We start from the raw sequence: 13,407 nt of genomic DNA, 5'->3' as shown, positions 1-13,407 counted from the left end.
ATTGTCAAAACAATAAAATAGAGGATCTGCAAGCTATATTATGAAGATTTTTATTTGTGTGTGTGTTTAATTTTTGAGATAGGATCTCATGTATCCAAGGTTGACTTTGAGCTTACTATGTAGCTGAACTACTTGAACTACTGATCCTGAGCTTCCAGCTCCCCAGTGCTGGGATTAAATGTATGTGCTATCACACTGGTTTAGCTTTGATCTCTCTCACTACATATCCAGTCATACGTTATGTATTTATATAAAACTGAGCAATTTGAGTGTCCTTCTTCCATTAGCTAAGGAAAATTGGACAATTAGCTCAGGATGTATACAAACAGGTTTCTAGATGTGTCTGGACACTGGCTGCTGTGCAGATCTCTCTGTAAACCAGGAACGTTAACTTGACTCAATAATGACTCAACGTAATCATCTCACTTGAGTATGTACTTTTCCTTCAGGGTGCATTTAAGCTTATTATTGATGGCCAGTGGTAAGTAGATCACAGATGAAGTTTGCCAGGGGCTCTTTCCATATTAAATCATTAAATACAGGGACATGAACAAGAGCTTGTCATGGTTCATGGTTTGGATTTTAAGTGGCCCCCACCAAACTTCCCATACTGTAAATAAAGACCTGTTTGCCAGATTGTGGCATTTATCAGGTGCTGGTAGAAGCTTTAGGACTCGGGGCCCAGTGGGAGGTTATGTCAGCGGGTCAAGCACTGAGGGGTATATTGCGACCTTGACCCCTTCACCTCTGTCTTTGAGGTTTAAGATTTTGCTCCATGGTGCTCCCCACCACAGACCCAAAGCCAGTGGAGTCAAGGGATCAGGGACTGCAACCTCTGAAGTCATGGGTCAAAGTTAATCTTTCCTTCTTTGTGATGCTTTTCCTCAGGGATTTTTATCAGAGCAATGAAAATGTCGTTACCGCGAGCCCTAACTAGGATACTTCCCCAAATCACATGTTAACAAGCATTTAGTGGAAAGCAAAGGTTTTAAGCACAGTGCCAGATCCCAGTTGAACATCAAAGGTCAGCTCACTTTTCTTTGATGGAATTTGCTACATATAGGTGTACAACATATAGATGATGGTTAGTATTGACTGTCGATTTGATAGCTCTAGAATCACCTAGGAGACAGACTTCTGGGCATGTCTGCGAGGGCATTTGTAGGTGGGTTGATTGTGGTGGGAATGGGATGGTAGCTAGACTGCATAAAAAGAGAAAGCGAACCAAGCAGAGGCATTCATCTTCTTCTGCCCCCTGGTTGCTGATGCAGCCTCACACTCTAGCCACCCTGCCTTTCCCACCGCAGTGGACTCTACTCAAACTGGGAGTAGATACTTGAGTAGAAACCCTTCCTTTAGGGGCTGGAGAGATGGATCAGAGGTTAAGAGCACTGATTGTTCTTCCAGAGATCCTTAGTTCAATTCCCAGCAACCACATGGTGGCTCACAACCATCTGTAATGAAATCTGGTGCCCTCTTCTGGCCTGGAGGCACACATGCAGACAGAACACTGTAAATAAACAAATAAATCTTTTTTTTAAAAAAAAAAAGAAGAAACCCTTCCTTTCTTCAACTGCCTTTGCCAGGTATTATCATGGCAACTAGAGCTATAATGAATACAGCATCTCTACAGAAAATGATCATTGTAATACTGTGCAATGATCAAGGATCAAATCAATGATGCGGTTTGTGAGTAAATCAAAGAAAGGAAAGATGGCCAGAAGCCAAATTCCTAACATTACCACAGAAATTGATAGCCAGATAGTAACTAATTCTGATGTTCAACTTCCCTAAACTTTGTGCATCCCATCTATGAAATGAACAAAATCGAATCAGCATCTTCCAAATTGTTGTAAGGATTAAGGGAAATAATGCGTACAAGGGTTCATTGGCACTCCTGGTCCACAGATGTTAGCTAAGAAACCCATCCTCCTCCTGACAGAAGGAGCTGGAGGGGAAAGAGCGTTGTGTGTCTGATCATAGTCTTATTAAAGAGAAGCCACTCTAAATACAGTGGCACCAGCTTGTCTACCTCAACATTTGCTAAGACCAGCCCTAAAGGCAAACCTGCGCTTCCTCCAGAGTTCACAGCATTTGTTTATTTCTTTTATTTATTACTATACTGAAATTAAACCTAGAGCCTCAATTCACCATGGAGTTATATCTACAGCTCCCTTTTGACGTTTTATTTTGAGACTGGAGCTCACTAAGTTACCTTTGCTGACCTTGAACTCCTTCTACAATCCAGACAGACCTTAAACTGGAGTCCTCCAGTCTATGCCTCCTGAGTAGTTAGGATCATAGACAAGTACCAGTAGATCCAGATCAAAGGATGCAATTTTCCATCACCCAAAGCTTTGTAACAGATCTTCAGCAGGGCACAGTGGCACTTACCTGCAGTTGTAGATACTTGGGAAGCTAAGGCAAGGAGACTGAGCTCTCAGCAAGTCTGGGCAACACAGTATGACCTTGTCGAACCAATTCCTTTTCAGTCCTGGAGATACCGAAGCTGGCGACTGGGAATGTAGCTCAGTTAGAAGAGTTCTGTCTTAACAGGGATGCAATCCTGGGTTTGAACCTCAGCACCACATACACTGGGTGTGGTCATCTACATGTCTTTCATCTCAGCACTCAGGAGGTGGAGTCCAGAGGATTGGGAGTTGAATACATACTACTGTACTACATACTGAGTTCTAGGCTAGCCTACACGAGATGTTATAATAAAAGGAGAAAGGAGGAAGAATAAGGAGGGAAGAGAGGGAGGGGGAAATAAATTCCCCATCTATTTTCTAGTCTCTAAATTATCTGCAGCCTGAACAAGGGCCAAACATGCCGCTTGGGGAAAGAAGATTCTGGTTTTATGGGTAGGAAGGATGAAAACAAGTAAGTTGTGTGAAGGGGCCGAGGGATCCAGGTGTGGTAATGCATACCTGCAACCCCAGCACTTGGAAAGTGAAGGCAAGAGGATCAGGAGTTCAAGGTCATTCTCAGCTATATAATGAGTTGGAGGGCAACTCGGTGAGATCTTACCTCAAGAAAAGAATACACAGAGAAAGTTTGAGCTCGAAGTCAGTTCCTCTCCATCTCCTGTACAGCACCTCCACCTGGTGGTTAGCTGAGGAATAACCAATCAGCCAGTGCTGGAGAAGGCACTAGGGACGAACCCATATGTCTTGCAGGCCCCATTGTTCTTTACGAATGAGCAGACTAAACACTCCACTGCTAACAGATAGAGCAGGTAACACCGTGTGTCCGTTTCTTGTGACCACTATAATGAATTGCTGCAACAGAGAAATATAATTCACAGTTCTAGAGATCAGACATCCCAAATCATGTGTGTGTGTGTGTGTGTGTGTGTGTGTGTGTGTGAACTCTCGAGTTCATTGATTGGCTAGCAAGCCCCAGGGGTCATCCTGTTTCTGTTTTCCTATCGCTGAGGTTATAGGTGCTGGTTGCCGCATTCAACTTTCATTTGGGTGTTAGGCATTAAACTTAGGTGATCAAGTTTGCAGAACAAGGTTTTACTCATCGAGCCATCTTTGCAGTGTCATTCACTCTAGTGTTGATAATTAATAGCTAGGACTGACCCGTTGGAGACCGTGTGCTGAGTGGATAGCACACAGAATGCTGAGTTTGGAGTTCGGATTTGAGGATAGGACAAGGAAGGAGGGTATGTGACACCAACTTTACAAGGGAAGCTAGCTGACAATGGGGAGAGGTGGGAGTGAAGCTGCATCATGAAAGCCCTTTTGTGTGTGTGTGTGTGTGTGTGTGTGTGTGTGTGTGTGTGCTGGTGCCTAATGAGGCCAGAAGAGGGCGTCATAACCCTGGCAGCTGGAGTCAAAAGACTTTGTGAGCTGCCCAATGAGGGTGCTGGGATCTGATTGCCCAGGTAGCTCTCCAGCCCTAAAGCTATTTCTTGAAGTATTTTTTTTTAAATGGTGAAAAATTGAAAATCACAGTAATGTTGTGGAAATACACTGATAATTTATAATATGTCCATAGAGTGAAGTGCTATAAAGGCCTCATCAATGAGAATCTAAGTGTATATATTTACCCAAGTGGAACGAAGCATATTGCAAGTTATATTGTAAGTTGTAAAAAAGATGTCGAGGAAACTCCCATGTTCATATATGCACATTTATATACCTAGATTTGAAATTACAGTTTTATAAAGGCACACTCCAGAATATTAACAGTGATGATCACTGAGTGGTAAGACTTTGGGTGGTTAATCTTTTTATATCTATATTTTAAACTTTTTCTAATGATGTGTACAATGTGTGTGTGTGTGTGTGTGTGTGTGTGTGTGTGAGAGAGAGAGAGAGAGAGAGAGAGAGAGAGAGAGAGAGAATAATTTGGGAAAAATCCTGAAAGAGGGAATTGGGAAGATAGCTTGTGAATATGAGTGCTTGCTCTGTAAACATGAGGACTTGAGTTCAAATCCCAACAGTCATGGAAAAAGCAGGCCTATAATCCCAGCCCTGGGCCATAAATGGGTGCATTCCAAGAGCTTGCTTACCTGTCAGTTTAGCCCAAGGGTTGAACTTCCCATTCAATAAGAAAACATATCTAAGCCAGGCAGTGATGGCTCACACCTTTAATCCCAGCACTCAGGAGGCAGAGGCAGGTGGATCTTTGTGAGTCTGAGGCTAGCCTGATCTACAGAGTGAATTCTAGGACAGCCAGAGCTATTGCACAGAGAAACTCTGTTGTTGTAGAATATTATTTTAAAATGTGTTACATTATTTCATACTGTGGAACATTTGTTTAATGATGCAAAGATGTGTTTGTTGCATTCTTATTTATGTTGCATTTGTTTAACCTGTGAAGCTCAACCTGCTTTCTTATACAATCCAAGACCACTTGACCAGGAATGTCATTGTCCACAGTGGTCACATCAATCATTAATTAAAAAAATGCCACACAAACTTGCCTACAGGCCAACGTGATGGAGGCATTTTCTTAGTTGCTGTTCCTTCTTCTTTGCTTGTGTCAGTTTGGCAAAACCTAACTAAATGCAAGGAGATCTGTAATGCTTGGGGAGTTTTCTTGTCTTTTTGTTTTTATACACAAGGAGAAAATACTTATCCTTTAATCTAAAAAGTGTAGATCTATTTTACAATAAGTTCACAGAAATGGAACTGCTGGCTTAAAGGTAAAAGTATGGGCTGGAGAGATGGCTCAGAGGTTAAAAGCATTGACTGTTTTATCAGAGGACCTGGGTTCAATTCCCAGCACGAACATGATGGCTCATAACCATCTATAATGAGATCTGGTGCCCTTTTATGGCATGCAGGCATACACGTAGGCAGAACACTGTATACATAGTAAATAAAAGGTAAAAAAAAAGGTAAAAGCACTAGATCTTTGTCCACTAAGAATTTTACCTTCTGTATTGTGAAAAAGAAAATTGAATTTTACCTTTCCAGGCTAGAAGTATAGCTCAGTGGTCTAGCGCTTGCTTAGAATGTATGGGGTCCTGGTTCCATCCTCAGCATCATGAGGAAATAAAATAGCCAAAAAGTTATTTCAGTATGTAATTACACAGTTGACCCAGCACCACTTATTTTTTAAAAGAAATCTATATTTACTTCCACTAATCTACTAATGGCCCAACGGACTTTCTCTCCATCCCTCTCTCTGTGGGGGCAGGCAGTTCAAGACAGGGTTTCTCTGTGTAACAGTCCTGGGTGTTAAGCACCACCATCATAACCCATACTATTTGCTCTTCATTAAGGTATAGAAAACCTAACTTTTAGTCAAGCCATAGCCATCCAGCAAAAGACTACATTTTCTTATTTCTCTTGCAGCTTCAAGCACCCATGTGATCTAATTCTAGACTTCGTGGATTGTTCCACAATGTAACCCTGCTAATAAATCTATGCTTACTTCTAACCTTCACTCTCTCCTGCTGCCTGGAAGATGGCAAAAGCTACTGAAGCCATTTTGTACTCCTTAACCAGTCCTGGGCCTTTCACCTCTACACTATTAACATGACAGAGTTATGTAAATGAACTTCTATCACCTTTAAACAACTTGTGTGAAATTTTGAGTGTTCGTTGCAGTATCTGTCTTATCCTTAATAAGACTATGCTTGAACTAACCTTGAGAAAGACACCACCTACACCTCCCCAATACACATACACATGCATGCATGGGGGGCAGAACATGAGAAGACAGAACAATGAGAGATAATAGAAAGTCCATTCGGCTGGGCAATGGTAGCACATGTCTTTAATCCCAGAACTCTGAGGCATAGGAGAACTGGTTCTGACCGTCATAGGAGAGCTATCCTCAGAACTTGGGAAAAGCTAGCCCCAGCCCTCACCAGGGGCCTGGGAGAGCTGGTTTCACTCCCCACAAAACAGGAAAACAAACAGTCAAAATACCCGGAGATAAAAACCTTAAGGGCAGGGAACCTCTTCCTTACTCCGCCTTTCATGTAGCAGTAGTATACTTTATAGGAAAGATGGAACAAAAGCCAGGGAATCTGCACTTGTAGATTTAGCTGCAGAATACATTTTCAGAACCAGGAGAAGTCTTTTCCTGGCAAAGTATTCCTCTGGACCCTGAATTCCAGTCTGGTCTCCTTGCCGACAGAGACTGACTGAAAAGGTTTGATTTCCTAGGGCTTCTGTTCCATTGCTGCAGTGTTTGGCGACCCGCCTTCCTCATTCTTCTGATGAGTACATATGCTAGCATTTAGTGTCACGGACTAGTACTTGCTCTCTATTTCTATGAAATAAATTTCACAGTTTAAAGTAGAACGTTTTCACAATCTCCCAGTTTCTGTCGGCCAGGAGTCTGGGGGTACATCTCATCTAGATAACCTGAGCATATGCCACTAAGGGTATGGTTTAGTTATCGTCCAAGAAGTAGTCTCATCAGAGGTTCAACTGAGCAGAGTTGTATTCTTCCTTAACATTGTCAGCCAAGTTTATCTTCTAGTTGGAGGACTTAGGCCCTATTTTCCTGCTGGTTACTCACCAGGTTGTAGATCTTACTCATCCTAGGGTCTCCTATACTTCCTTGTGTGAGAGCCAAAGTTACATTTTTAAGTTTTAATTACTGTGCCTAAGGGATTGTAGAGATGACTCAGTGGTTGAGAGCCCTGGCTGCTCTTCCAGAAAACTCAGGTTCAATTCCCAGAACCTACATGGGGGCTCACAACTGTCTGTGATGCCTGCTCCTGGGGATCCAACATCCTCATACAGATACACATGCAGGCAAAACACCAGTGTACATAAAATAAAAATGAATAAATTGTTAAAAAATCGATGTGCTTAAGAGACCCATGAAACAAAACTATCCATTCCTAACCTATGATCCCTTTGCCCAAGGACAGATACTTTCAGAAATGCTGAGGTTCCTGTTTATGGGAGATAACAAGCCACAAGTTTTCACTCCCCTAAACAAGTTTGTTTGGCCCAAATGTGCTTGATCACATGTAGGTAGGAGGTATGTAAACAGGATATATATCAGGATATACACTTGCCCCTGGTTGGATATGGGGGTGGGGTGGGGCACACAGACAGGATATGCATCATGATATATGTTTGCCCCTGATCAAATATCATGAGAAATAGGGTAGCCTTGTCAGGTTGCCTTTTTAAGCCTCTGCAAGATGGGACTTGTGGCCATTTCCTGGGAATCCAGGAGTGGACGCAGTCAGAGTCCATCTTCCTGGCCAGAATTTAATTAACGCTTGCTTCAGATTTGGCTTTAAATTGTGGTGGTGGTCTTATTTCCAACTGTGGGATTGACACTTGCTATGTGCCCCTCTCCATAGGACCTTGCACAAAAGGGCGTTTACTTCAGAGCCAGCAAGGGAGGTTCCCTCGTGTAGACTAACAAGACGGAGTTCCCAGGGCTATGTAACAAATCTAATTACTGGAATGATACCCCATTGTTTTTAATATATTCTGTTGAATACAAGCAACGGGCAGATTCAGCTCATATTTAAGGGGTGAAAATTATACAAACATATGGATGGCAGAATGAAGAGATCATAGGGGTACTCTTAGAATTCTTCCCAGTGTTCTTTGGGAAAAAGTAGCTGAGATTTATATGGCAGTAAATTTATATGGCAGTAGATTGTGGAGCGCTTCTTCTAGGCCTTACCCCCTTTGAGGAGTGGATGGGGTGAGATGGAGGGAGGGGAGAAGATAAGGGGAGGGAGGGGAAACTGGGATTGGTATATAAAATTTTAAATAAAAAATGTAGAAAAAATAGGAACAAAATTTATAAAGGAGTAAAGAAATACAGACAGGGAAAAGGTGTAATGCCTATAGATGTTTCTGAAGCACAGGTGGGTTTTTGGAAGGGTTAAGCCAGTGCTATAGACAATTCTGAGCTGCACGTGGACCTTTAGAAAGAGCCCAGGAATGAAGCTAGGCCTTTGTGACTCCGTTGAGCAATTGTTGTTTGGTGGATGTTCCTGGAAATAGGGGCGTGCCATAGGCAAGGCAGCGCTCTTCACAACAAAGAGACGTTTTTGGAAAAGGAATTAACTGTGAGCTAACAATAATAAGTCAGCTGGTTGTATCCAACAGAATATATTAAAAGCAATGGGGTGTCATTTCAATTAAGAATTGCTTCCTCAATTCTGAGCAGCATGTAACATTGACATTTTACTTAGTAAATTAAAAAATTTCCTCCACAACCAGGTGGTGGTGGTGCACACCTTTAATCCCAGCACTCAGGAGGCAGAGGCAGAGGCAGGCAGACCTCTGTGAGTTTAAGGTCAGTCTCCTGTCTACCCAGCGAGTTCCAGGACAGCCAGGGCTACACAAAGAAACCTATCTAGAAAAACCAAAAAAAAATAATAATAATAAATAAAAATAAAAAACCAAAAAACAACAAAACAAAAAAACAAAAAACCCAACAATAAAATAAAGCCCTCCAAATTTCCTTCACAATTTCACATATTTACCCAGCTTTGTGACTAGCATTCAGTTGATCTATAATACAAAACGCACTGAACACTAAATACTTGGGGCTATACTGACAGCTGAGTCATTATTACGTGTTAATGAGCTTCCCATAACCACAAAACCTAACTGAGATGAATAGACTCATACAGAGAAAGGTTTTGTTGCTTTGGCTGATGGCAAAACATGAGAGCATTCTTGTTCACCTCACGGCCAGAAGCCAAACAGAAACAGACAAAAGAGCTAGAGTCCCAGATCTGGAAGGGAACATCTGCAGTGACCTGAAAACCTCCCACTAGGCCCACCCCATAAAGGTTCCACCACCTCCCAGTGGCAGGGTACTAGGTAGAGCCTTACCATGGGGACCTTTGGAGGACACAAGATTCAAATACAGCAGGCTACTGAGAGAAAAAGGTAGTGGTAGTGACCAAAATGCCGAGATTAGTGGAAGTGGATACAGTCTGGGGAATGAGAACTCTTTCATGCCCTTTATTAGTATGCAAAAGACCACAGGAGGGCCAGGACTAAGGGATCAAATCTCTCAAAGTCATGGATGCAGTTCAGCAAAAGATTATAGAAACAGAAGCACAGTGAACTTTAATGGAGTTCAGGTCTCTAAGATTAAAAACTACTTGTATGCCCCTGGAGAGGTGGCTCTGCAGTTAAAAGCACAGGCTGATTGTTTACAGAGGACCCAGGTTCAGCTCCCAGCACCCACATGGGAGCTCACAACTGTAACTCCAGTTCCAGGGGATTTGACACCCTGTGAGAAAAACATCAATGCACATAAAATAAAAATAAAATAAAAAAATTACTTGTTTGAAGGAAAGAAAGAGGAATCATGTTTAAATCATAGTTTATGAAAAATATATCTGAGAGTTTTAATTACCTCAAAATTTGACACTATGATATGACTGAGGAAAATGATAATATAACCTTAAGCCCCCTTGTGGAAGTCTAGATTCTACAGACAGCAATCAGCACTAAGCAGACCTCTTCTCGACCCAGTTCAAGGCACCGATGTATGAATCATAAACACACAGCCCAGTGAACTTTCACTAGACAAACATGTAACTGTTAGGGTGACTAACTGTTGTGATTATATTGGCATTGTCCTAATTCTAGCCCTACAAATATTGAGTGCTTGGGTCCTAGGCAAACCAGAGAGCTGTTTACAGTGGACCACCCAGAATAATAGGAAATTATCGGCATCTAAGAAGTACTTAAGTGTCTGGTCAGTCAATACCCACTTCTCCTCTGCAAAGGCAACCACCCTCTCGGTGTTCAGCATAACGGATTATTTTGAGACACTGTATTTTAATATGGGTAAATAAAGAGCAAAGGTTACAACCTCATGGCCCATGGGTGGAATCCAGTTGGCAGACACGTTTTGAGTCATGCAATAATAGCTTGCAAAGCCTTTTCCTCCTCATTTAATTTTTTAGTTGGCGAACAGTTTTGGCGTGTGTGCATGCTCTCTCTCTCTCTCTCTCACACACACACACACAGAGAGACAGACAGAGACAGAGAGACAGAGAGAAACAGAGAAGGAGAGAGGGGAGATTCATGTAACAGCTTCAACAGTCAGAACAATGAGACAAGGAAGGGATATTTATACAAACTCACCACATCTTTCTGCAAATTACTTACTAATTACAATAAGGGAAAATAGAACGAGGGTTTCTGGGTGTGGCGGACACATCTGCAATCCTAGGACTTGGGAAACCGAAAAAGGAAGAGATGCTCTACATAGTATTAGGCTAGTCAGAGTTATATAGTAAGACTTCATCTAAAAAATTACGGGTAGTTTCAGGGACTGCCTTAGCCAATGATGAAAGGTAATATTACAGCAACAAACATCACATGTTTTCTAATAAGAGTACACTGAGCACACATTGCACACCTTTAATCCCAGCACTCAGAACACAGAGGCAGGTGGACCTCTATGAGTCTGAGACCAGCCTGGTCTACAGAGTGACTTCTAGGTCAGCCAGGATGACATAGTGAAATCCTATCGCAAAAAACAAAATGTCAGTAACAGTTAAGTGTGGTGTCTCAAACCTGTAAACTCAGGGCTTGGAGGGCTGAAGAAAGAGGATTGACTTCTGTGTAGTGAGTCGCAAAAAAAAAAATCATTAGCAACAACAACAAAATGCCAATGAAGTGAGTCTGGTGTATAATGCTAGAAGTAAGGAAGTTGAGGCAGGAAGGAGGTGGTCTGGGCTCTTCAGTGAGACCTGGAGGGCTGGAGATGTAGCTTAGTGGTTAAAGACCCTGGCTTTGATCCTCACATCACCAACAAAAGAAAAAATATTTCAGTGTATGTCTAAGATAAAGACCCTTCAAAAATCAAAACTGAGGAGAAGTGGGGATGGATTGTGAAGAGGGAGGGGTGGATACGACTGTCTGAAACTCTCAAAGAGTTACATTAGCACCACACAACTGTATAGCTATCATACCTGAAATTTGAAATCAAATATCCAAAGAGTATCAAATATCCAGTCAGTACTAAAAATTTTCCAGTTGTTCCATAAATTGTGTATGTGGATTTTAATGTTTATGGCTGGCTTGTTTGAATTAGGATAGTAACAGGAAACATGCACCGTATTTCTTTGAAATGTCTCTTATGTATTTAAACATGTAGTTTACCAACCCTCTTCCTGTCCTTGTAATTTTAAAATTTAGTACTTCAAAATAATAAATATTGCCTCATACTTTCTATGAGTCAGGAACTTGACAACAGCTAAATTTGTTTTAGTTTGAAGCTCCTCCTGAGATTGCAATTACATGCTGGCCTTGGTGACACACATTTGAAAGCTGGCCTTGGGGGCACCAGAGTCCCTTTCCAAGCTAGCTCCTTTACAGAACTGCAGGCAGCAGGACTCAGTTCTATGCTGGTTGTTTAAAGGTGCTCTGAAAGACTCATCATCTGGGCTACCCCATAAAACTATTTAAATGTTCCCAATACATGGAAACTGCTATCCCCAGAATGAAAGATCACAGAGGGAGAGGAAGAGGAGGGAAAGGAGAGAAGTGGGGGAGGAAAAGAGAGAGAGAGTGGAGAGAGAGAGAGAGATTTATGGCCTAGTGTAGAAGTCATCCATAGTTACTTCCTAACATTCTATTAATTAGCAACGCGTCAATATATGTACAGGTCTGGCTTTTCTTCACTGTTCTCTGTTGATTCTCAGCACAGCAGGCTTTCCTTTTATCTCATTGACCCAAGTTGGGTCACTGCCCATTCCCAGACTAATGTGTGACAAAAGGGCGTGTGGGGGATGGGATTCCCAGACTCAGGCTTAGGTCACCAGTGATTTATCCCTTGGTGCTAGGACATAAGCCTATCCTTGCTGAGCACTGGTCACTATACCAACACGCTATTAAATCGGATTTCTGCAAGCAGTGAAGGAAGGGAATAGGAGCTACTGGTGAGGGAACTGACCGTAACGAAGGGTGTCTCAGTTCTGCTCGGATGAAAACTGTGTCTTAAACATTGCTACAACACCCAAAAGCGCTGATCCATATCTGGCCTCACACGTATAATTGTAGATTTCTCTATTTTCCTGTTTTTCAGCTCTCACAGCCTTCTTCTCCTCTTAGGCTGTTTCTCATTGTTATTTCAAGCCGGAGATATAAAAGTGCAGTCCCTCTCTCCAATTCATGGCTGCTCTCTCTCTCTCTCTCTCTTCTTCTTCTTCTTCTCTCTCTTTCTCTCTCTCTCTCTCTCTCTCTCTCTCTCTCTCTCTCTCTCTGTGTACCTAAATATGCAATTACAACCATCTCACTCTGTATAAAGTTACTTGTATGCGTACGATTGTATACAATTTCAGACCACTTAGTGTTGAATAAGCAATCGGAGGCTCTCGGCATTCCTCAGTTACCCGAAGTTCTTTGTCTCTTCCACGTCACATGTCTTTTGTTACCGTTTTACTTCTCCCCCTGTTCTCTTAACCCCTCCTCCCCTTTGTGAACCTGCATCTACCCTCTCCATATATATATAAGCTTATATAACACATGCATGTGAGAGAAAACACATGCTATTTTCTGAGTTACTTCCCATAATATAGTAATTTCCAGAAGTGGTCTGGTCAGTTTCTCCTGGGCGTCAGGGGAATAAGGGGGAAGGGCTTACATTTCTCACGTGTCTTTCATCAAGTAGCTGCCTCGTCTCAAACCGTAGGCAAGCGTTTACCTTGCATCCTTAGTCCAAATTAGTGTCAGCAGAGATTTAGACTTTTCTCCAGTGCTGGAGATTGGTTCGCATGCACTTTACCACTAGGCTACACTCACAAAGGAGTCTAAATCCCAGTGGCCCAGGATTGAAATAATCACTTAGAAGCTCTGTTATCATGCGTACGTAAGACATTAAACCTTTGTCCATCAGTTACTTCATCTTTAATAACAGAACGTACTTAGACGTTTTATGAGCATTGTTAGTTAACATGACACATGCTGAACGTATTCGCCATTACAA

The sequence above is a fragment of the Myodes glareolus genome, chromosome X (assembly GCF_982192425.1).
Source record: "Myodes glareolus chromosome X, mMyoGla1.1, whole genome shotgun sequence".
In the NCBI taxonomy this organism is placed as follows: Eukaryota; Metazoa; Chordata; class Mammalia; order Rodentia; family Cricetidae; genus Myodes; species Myodes glareolus.
The sequence above is the reverse complement of the archived record's forward strand: the minus strand, read 5'-3'. Positions refer to the sequence as shown.